Here is a 9,694-nt window from a genome sequence, read left to right as displayed (position 1 = left end):
CAAATATCTCATTGGTTGTTATGGGCTGTACAAGATTGCCAAATAAAAGCACCAAAGGGAAAGAGAAACATTTCTTATACAGTTTAAAAAAAGTAAAAGTCTCATTAGTTGCTATGCGTTACAACATATTTGCTCTTTAAACTGTACATGAGATTTGCTCTCAACAGGAGATTGTAAATCTCATGTACAGTTTAAAGAGCAAATATGTTGTAACGCATAGCAACTAATGAGACTTTTACTTTCTTTAAACTTTATAAGAAATGTTTCTCTTTCCCTTTGGTGCTTTTATTTGGCACAGAAAATATAAAAATAAGATGTACTATTGCATAATATACCATAAACCAAAAACATTTACCTTTCGTCTTATCTCTCAGACAATGTCCATAGTTCATTGAGATTCTAACATCTGAGAACTTGGCATGAAAAAAAAATATATGTTTTTTCCCCATTTTATTGCATTTTACCACAATTTACCTTTACTTATTTTTTAGAGTTTGTGCCTGGTCTTGCAAAATGTTGTATTATTCAGAATTGTGTCCAAAAGTTATCAAAGCCATAGGAAGCATAACAGGGTGCATCTCTGGTGCATATGACCAATGTATTGTAACCTTTTGCAACCAAACAGATTGTCATTTTTTATAATTCATTTCCAAAAATGAAATGTTCAATTATCTAGTTGGTATGGATTACAGAAAAGTGTCTACAAGTGCACTACAATATATCTCAAGTTTTAATTTTGTTTTCAGTCTGCAGTTACTATTGATGCTACAATTATAATTTCATGTTTGCAAAATTGAGTCTATCCTTTTGTGGACATTTATCAACTATAGTATGATCTGGGGATGCTCCAGGTAACTTTAGGATAACAGAGTGGCTGCTGTATATTCCTGAACTTATAGATAATAGTTATATGTGTTTCAGTGTAGTAGCAAGTGCTTTTGGAGTTTGATGTTGTCATTTAAAATCCATTTGTTTCCTGTGTCTTCTGGAACTTGGAAGTATAGCTGGTCGTCGAAGAAGTCGTCTTTAGAAGGATGAAAAAAACAGGGCAGTTTCAGCAGTAATCCAGTTAGATAACCCCCGCATAGTGATACCACAAAAGTTACCCCAAGGGCTGCAGCCTGCTGAAGAGCTTGATCATTTGCATTCCAGGTATCTCCATTTCCTAGAACACCCAAAATAGGTAGTCCCTCTGAATCATTGTTATAGAAAATTTCTTGCAGACTGGAGCCATATGTATCAACAGGTCCAAGTAATATGACCACAATGCTTCCTAGAGTGCCAATAATCCCCGGCAAACCATGAAGGTTATGAATTCCACATTGGTCTTGTACCTTGACCTTCTTGGACAAGAATGGGCTTAAGTACTGAAAGCCTAGAGTGCACACAATTGAGGCTAAGCATCCTACGCCAAATGCCCCACCTGGGCTGATCAGATCTGCTGAAATTCCAATAGCCACTCCTCCTGCCAAGGATGCATTTTGCAGATGTACTAGACTTATTCGACCTCTTTTATCCATTAGGCTTGACAGTGCAAATGTGGTGATTGTCCCGGAGCTCAGGGCAAGGAATGTATTGATTATGGCACGATGCTGAGCATCTGCATTTTTGGCCAGTACAGAATTGAAGCTTGGCCAGAAAATCCACAGACAGATAGTACCAAGGAGGGAGAGTAGATCAGAGTTTGGCGTTGTGGCTTCTTTTATGTGACCCTTTCGCAGCTCAGTTTTGTACAGAATTTGTGAAACACCCAGGCCAAAGTAGCATGAAAAGATGTGGATGGCAACAGTACCTCCTACATCAATAATATGGAAATATTTGTTGATAATCCAGTCATTGACCACAAAGAGAGGGATTTCCACCAAAGAAAGCAGGATTAGCTGAACCGGACTTGTCCTCCCCAAAACAGCTCCAGCTGAGATAAGAGCCGTGACTGCTGCAAACTCTGCATCAAGCAAATTTTCTAACCTTAAGTGGATCTTCCCATGTTTGTAGTGGTAGAAGAAGCCCTGCACAACCACAGACCACTGGATTGAGACATTTGCTATCAAGAAATTGAAGGCAATTCCACCAAAGCCATAAAGCTTAAGAAATGACAGCATGAGACCCAGTCCCACAAACAACATGAAATTAACATCTTTAAAAAGAGGGAAGATGGTGCTCTGGTGATCTTCTCTTGCTGCTGTTACATTGGATATAGAGCTGCCTGAATGATCTTCATAGCTCACAAACAGGAGGAAGACTGCTGTGAATGCCCCTTGAAGAATGGTGAGGAGAATGGGCAGTTGGCAACGCAGACTGGGAGAGAAAATAACAGACATTATGCAGAAGACAGAACCTAAAGGGTACTTCTGTTATCAGTGACTTCTGGAGCATTGATTTCTTGTGTAGAACAGCCAGAAGATGCGTCTTGCCAGTTGGCTGGTCCTCTTAGCCAATAAAGAGGCTGCTATACTGTGTGCAACGACCTTCGTTCAGGACTAATATACATTGCTTAAATATTACCTTTTATTAGTATGTTACAGGCTGTGTTTGCATCCACAACTTGTCACTTCATGCACTGCTGAGCAGAAGAGCCCCAGGCTGTATCCATGTGTGGGCACAGAAAACGAGCGCCTGAACATGCAACCATTTCTGGAGCAGTTTAGAGCCTAGCAGGGGTTGGTGGGACTGTTTAAAATTGTGCTTTCAAAATGATCTAAATGACCTAGTTTATAAGTCCAGAAGTTTAATTTTCTGTTTTTGCAAAATACTTGATGTGTGATTAGTTACATTGTAGTGTTGCACCAGAGTTCTACCTTACAGGTTTTTCAAGACCTGTTTTTATTAGCTTGCTATTCTCGTTCTACAAAGATATGTAATCTGGCTGATCTGTTTTGTGCAAAATGTTATACAAACTTCACACGGTTTTTTTTTTCTGTCTTCGTGTTTACCGAGATATATAAACCTGAGAGGTTTCTTCTTTCTGTCTGCAGATATATTGGGGGCTATTTATTAACCCAACTCTTATTGTGGCATTGTATACATTAACTATTGCAGTGATTTAATATTATTTTATCACTGTAGCAGCTGAGCCATATATAAAAAGAAATAAAGCTGGATCCACTCTATACAATCTATCATCCGCTCTATATCATTGCAACATGGATATATCGTACACATTGTATAGTGGTCCTTAGGACCACAAACAGTGCATGTTTTCCAGGTCTCCTCACAGAATCACAAGTGAAATAATTAGCTCCACCTGTGGATCTTTTAAAATGTGTCAGTGAGTAATGAATACACCTGCGTCCCTGCTGGGTGACCTGGAAAACGTGAACTGTGTGGGGTCCTGAGGACAGAGTTTGAGAATCACTGGTATTGTGTGTATGCCCAATCAGTCGTCAACCCATCTGCTGTGCTGCACATGAGATGAGACTATTCCATGGCCGACAATGTGATGTTACATGCAGCATGTAACGATACATTGCACCGTCATATGGTGGATCATGTAGTGTGTAGAGCAATGTGTACATTGTAGATCATGCAGTGTGTACATTTATCATTACATCGTATTGCCAGTCGCATCATTGTAAGGTGCGTACCCAGCTTAATTCTTAACACTGTCCCCGGTTTTGAGCCCCCAGTCTCAATGTTAATAGGCAAAAAAAGGGATCGATATAGACATATACTTCCGTACATACATATATATGTTAGTGTGTGGTGCTTGTCACACACAACATAGGAGTATTTAATAAGCACTTTATTGGTGCATTAACCACATATAATACAACAATTCTATAAAACTCCCGGGAGTCGGGTAATATACATATAATAGATATGTTTTAATATAAACATCTATTTAAAAAAGAATCTGCATAAGACAATCTATAAACTAGTGGCAATAGTCCATTACAAGACAATGTGAAAGCTCACTAATTCCATATAGCCTTAGTGTAGTTCACTGATACAGTATCTAGTGCTGCTTTATATGACCTTATTAGAATCCAGAAACACACCGCTTACCACTGGCAATAGATGTTTCCACACAGTACACATGAATAACTTAGTATCCAAAAGTGGTCTTTCCAGTGGCAAGTTTGTAGCAGTATAGGAAAAAAGAGCACACTGGGCCGGATTCAGAGCCGGACACTCTTTGAGAGAGCTCGCTCTGAATCAGGGCGTCCCTGTTTTTTTTTTTTAAAGACGGCCTCCTGGCCGCTCACTAAGCTGTGGGTGACCACCCACAGCTTTAGCGAGCGGCCAAGTTATGGTCACGACCATCGGGGCTTGCGACCCTTGACCCTTGCAAGCCCCAGTGAGCTTTCGGCTCAGATAGAGCCGGAAGCTCACCACTGACATCACTTGTGATGTCAGTGGGGCCGCCCCCAAACGGCAGGCGTTCCTTCGGGAACGCCTCTGGCCAGCCACTCCCCCTGCCCGCCTCCAAAATGGGGCAAGCTGTCAATCAAAATCGACAGCCGCCTCGCTTTGGTGCGAGACCCGTAGAGACGGAGCACCCTTCGCTGGCCGGGTCTCGCTCATGCGCACACCAGAGCCGACTCCGGCGTGAGCATGCGCAGTGGGGGACCATCGACCCGCTTGCGAGCACTGTGCGCTCGCGCGCGGGTCTGAATCAGGCCCACTGTTCTCAGGAAATCCAGGCACTCACCCGTACTCAGTCTTTGTACAGCCAATATAGTACAGTAGATGTGTGGATCGAGTGTATAGTGAGATCACTTGGACGTAAGGCTCTATGGGGCCTATTCATCAACATTAAAATAATGTTTTTAAGGACATTTTCCTTAATTACCGTTATTGTAGTATTCATGAAGACACTTAACACAGGAGGTATCACTGATATCTCCTGGTTAAGTCCACTTGTGTTAATTTCCACACTCCCCATACATTAGTATGCGGATATGGAAATTATGCTATTCATAAAATTCCAAAAATTATGTATTTTCGGAAGTTGATGGAGTTACTATCCATCACGGTGAAGTGGCGTATAGCATGTGACACTTACCTTCTGTCAGCTGGGCAGGTCCTCCTCTGCTCCCTCTGGAGCTCCCTGGTCTCTCCTGTGGCTCTGGTGGCTGTTCTGACACGTGTTCCCCAGACAGAACACAGTAAAGTTTAGGCAAAAAATGTTTTACATTTTTTTTGTCAGAACAGCAGACGGAGCCGGAGGCGGCTGCAGTGGGCAGGTAAGTCGGGGACGGGAGGGGGACACACATGTAACAGCGCATGCGCAGCACGGATTCCAGCTGCGGTAAGTTAGTGTAGTGAGGGAAAACTATCTATTTCCTGAAAAGGTGTCATCGCAAAAATGACATCTTTTCGAAATAGATAGTTATGGAGAGGAGGAATGAATTCCTCCGGTAATTAGGTAGAACTCCATGCGAGTTCTAAACCTAATTACCTTCAGATAAATTTTAGTTATGATGAATAGGCCCCTATATGAGAGAAGTCCCTCCGAGCGTTGTCACGTGGCACAGCAATCTGCAGCTGGTATCGCTGAGGTGTGACAGTGTCTATTCCAAAGTTGTTATACAATATTATATGGAAGTAGCCAGTAAACAAGGAGGGTATTAAGTCCAGGACTTAGGCACTAGTTAAAAGCTCCTCCATTTTCCTCGACGCGTTTCCCCGCTCCTGGTGGCTTTTTCAAGAGGCGGAAGTGTCAATTAATAGACAGCCACACAATTGATGCAAGTTTTTATAAAATAAACCTAAAAATATTTTATATATGATGGATAGAATAGGTTTGCCAACACTAGGAATTTTTGCCGTTTGATATGTCTGCCTTCTATAATCAGGATAGGTCTGTTCTTTGTGTGTAGAGAGAAATAGAAACTTCACCGCTTTTTTTGATGTGTATGGAGATCTAGGGATATATTTACTAAAGTGTGAGTTTTTAGAAGTTGTTGCCCATAGCAACCAATATGATTCTACTTATTTATCTAGCACCTTCTAAAATATAATAGCTAGAATATGATTGGTTGCTATGGGCAACAACTCCACTTCTATAAACCCGCACTTTAGTAAATGTACCCCCTACAAACCATACAGGTCTCTTCTTCCTATGAATAGATAGAGGAGACTAGTGAGAAAGATTTCTATCTCAGTACATAAGACCTATGTGGTTTCTCTACACAAGTCTCATGGGCCTCTAATTCATGTGTATCCAGATATATACAAACCTTATAGGTCACTTTTAGTTGTATGCATACTGTGATGACTGGAGGAGACGGAGCAATGCAAATGGATCCCTCTTCGCACTCCACGCCGTCTTCCCATAGGTAGGAGTGGGCTAAGGTCACCTGATGATGGCGTTTGTTTCTGCACTCAAGCTCAGAAAACTTTCAGTTTTTGAAGCTTGATAAATAGCACAATTGTGACATCGCCATGCTGTGTATGGGAACTGCAGTGTGCTTAGTTACTTACTGGAATGGAGGAAATATCGCAGACATGCATTTCCTTCATTTATTCAGAGGTATATATGTCATTGCAGGGCTTTGTCATTGGAAGTAGCAATCTCACAAAAAAAAGTGAAATAGGCCAAAATACACAGATTTCACCAACAAGTTCACAGCTTAAAAACCTAATTTTATATTGAGCAATAAGTGAACCAGTTTAGACATGTTTGGAATTTGTGTAATTAATTATTGCTGGCATGTAGTATTTGCTAGCTGTTTAGTCAGCAGTATGCTTTCAGTAGACCAATAGCAATGTTGAGAAATAACATGTCTACTTTATATAAGTGTAAATTTTAGTTAGAAGACAAAGTGAAGACATCTGATAAGAATATGCTGTGTGCAAGATGAATCTCTTAACCACTTAACTGCCAAATTATTTTTTCAAAAACCGCTCAGAAATTGTCGTTTTTTTATATGATTGAATTAGATCAAGAACATCTTTTTTAAAACTTATCCAAAACAATTTTATAAAATTTTTTTTTTTAACACAGTATACCATAAAAATAGCAATTTTTATGGTATACTGTAATGGTAGCTGTTGACGGGTGTACCGTCGATGGTCAGGAAACCATCGTTTAAAAAGTTAATTGATTATTTGAGACCACAGCAGCATGTTATAGCAAAATCGGTGGGGCCGCCATCGGTGTTCAGCATCGGTGCCTGTCAGCAGGGCAAAATCTTTTTTTTTTTTCATCGATGTTTTGCAAAACATTGATGGTCAGTGGCCATCCCTAGTGTGTGTGTATATACTATATATATATCTATCTATCTATCTATATATATATATATATATATATATATATATATTAGGGGTGTGCACCGGCCACTTTTCGTGTTTTGTGTTTTGGTTTTGGATCTGGATCTTTCTTCGTGTTTTGGATCTGGATTGGTTTTGCCAAAACCACCCTTCCGTGTTTTGGGTTCTGGGTTTTGTGTTTTGGATCTGTATTTTTTTTTTAAAAAGCATAAAAACAGCTAAAATCACAGAATTTGTTGGTTTCTCTGCTCCTATGCTATTATTAACCTCAATAACCTTAATTTCCACTCATTTCCAGTCTATTCTGAACACCTCACACCTCACAATAGTGTTTTCATGTCCAAAAGGTTGCACCGAGGTAGCTGGATGACTATGCTAAGTGACACGAGTGGGCGGCACAAACACGTGACCCATCTAGGAGTGACACTGCAGTGGCAGACAGGATGGCAGTTAGAAAAACTAGGCCCCAAACTGTACATAATGCAAAGAAAAAAAAGAAGTGCAAGATGGAATTGTCCTTGGGCCCTCCCACCCACCCTTATGTTGTATAAACAGGACATGCACACTTTAACAAATCAATCATTTCAGCGCCAGGGTCTGCCACACAACTGTGGCTGAAATGATTGGTTCGTTTGGGCCCCCACAAAACAAGCTAGCAATTAATGTGTCCCTGCACAAACTGGCTCTACGGAGGCAAGATGTCATCCTCATCCTCCTCATCCACCGATTCCTCACCCTCTTCAGTGTGTACATCCTCATCCTCACAAAGTATTAACTCGTCCCCACTTGAATCCACCACCACAGGTCCCTCTGTACCTTCTGGAGGCTGGTCTCCCTGGAAGAGCTGATAATTCATTTTGATGAACATCATCTTCTCCACATTCTGAGGAAGCAACCTCCTACGCCTTTCGCTGACAAGGTTCCCGGCTGCACTAAACACTCTTTCGGAGTACACACTGGAGGGGGGGCAACTCAGGTAAAATAGAGCCAGCTTGTACAGGGGCCTCCAAATTGCCTCTTTTTCCTGCCAGTACAGGTATGGACTGTCTGACATGCCTACTTGGATGCTGTCACCAATGTAATCCTCCACCATTCTGTCAATGGTGACAGTATCATATGCAGTGACAGTAGACATGTCAGAAATTGTTGCCAGGTCCTTCAGTCTGGACCAGATGTCCAAACTTGGTCCTGCCTGCCCTGCATCACCGCCAGCGGGTTGCTTAGGATACCTAAGTTTTTTCCTGGCAGCCCCAGTTGCGGGAGAAAATGAAGAAGGAGCCGTTGACGTGTCACGTTCCGCTTCAGCTGACAGTGTGTTCACCAGCAGGTCTTTGCACCTCTGCAGGCTTGTGTCGGCCGGAAAGAGAGACACCACATAGGCTTTAAACCTAGGATCAAGCACGGTGGCCAAAATGTAGTGGTCTGATTTCAACAGATTGACCACCCTGGAATCCTGGCAAAGCGAATGAAGGGCTTCATCCACAAGTCCCACATGCCGAGCGGAATCGCTCCGTCTTAGCTCCTCCTTCACTTTCTCCAGCTGCTTCTGCAAAAGCCTGATGAGGGGAATGACCTGACTCAAGCTGGCTGTGTCTGAACTGACTTCACGTGTGGCAAGTTCGAAGGGCTGGAGAACCTTGCACAACACGGAAATCATTCTCCACTGCGCTTGAGTCAGGTGCATACCCCCTCCTTTGCCTATGTCATAGGTGGATGTATAGGCTTGTATGGCCTTTTGCTGCTCCTCCATCCTCTGAAGCATATAGAGGGTTGAGTTCCACCGCGTCACAACCTCTTGCTTCAGGTGATGGCGGGGCAGGTTCAAGAGTGTTTGCTGGTGCTCCAGTCTTCGGCACGCAGTCGCTGAATGGCGAAAGTGGCCAGAAATTTTTCGGGCCACCCAAAGCGTCTCCTGCACGCCCCTGTCGCTTTTCAGAAAATTCTGCACCACCAAGTTTATTGTGTGAGCAAAACATGGGACGTGCTGGAATTTGCCCAGATGTAATGCCCGCACAATATTGGTGGCGTTGTCAGATATCACAAATCCCCAGGAGAGTCTAAGTGGGGTAAGCCACTGGGCGATGATTTCCCTCAGTTTCTCTAAGAGGTTGTCGGCGGTGTGCCTCTTACTGAAACCGGTGATACACAGCGTAGCCTGCCTTGTAACGAGCTGGCGTTTCTGAGATGCTGCTACTGGTGACGCTGCTGCTGTTGCTGCGTAAGGTGATACATCTACCCAGTGGGCTGTCACAGTCATATAGTCCTTAGTCTGCCCTGTTCCACTTGTCCACATGTCCGTGGTTAAGTGGACATTGTGTACAACGGCATTTTTCAGGACACTGAGGACACTTTTTCTGACGTTTCTGTACAGTCTCGGTATCGCCTGCCTAGTGAAGTGGAATCTAGACGGGATTTGGAACCGGGGACACACTACCTCCATCAATTGTCTAAATCCCACTGCACTAATGGCGGATACCGG

At 42.6% G+C, this 9,694-nt stretch overlaps 1 pseudogene; it reads right to left on the bottom strand.

Annotated features, from left to right (window-relative positions):
* Positions 1-278: 278 nt before the first annotated feature.
* LOC148534226 (ammonium transporter Rh type B-B pseudogene) lies at positions 279-2,467 on the bottom strand (annotated as a pseudogene).
* Positions 2,468-9,694: the final 7,227 nt, after the last annotated feature.

The sequence above is a fragment of the Taudactylus pleione genome, unplaced genomic scaffold (assembly GCF_031769625.1).
Source record: "Taudactylus pleione unplaced genomic scaffold, aTauple2 ptg000069l, whole genome shotgun sequence".
Classification (NCBI taxonomy): Eukaryota; Metazoa; Chordata; class Amphibia; order Anura; family Myobatrachidae; genus Taudactylus; species Taudactylus pleione.
The sequence above is the reverse complement of the archived record's forward strand: the minus strand, read 5'-3'. Positions and strand labels throughout refer to the sequence as shown.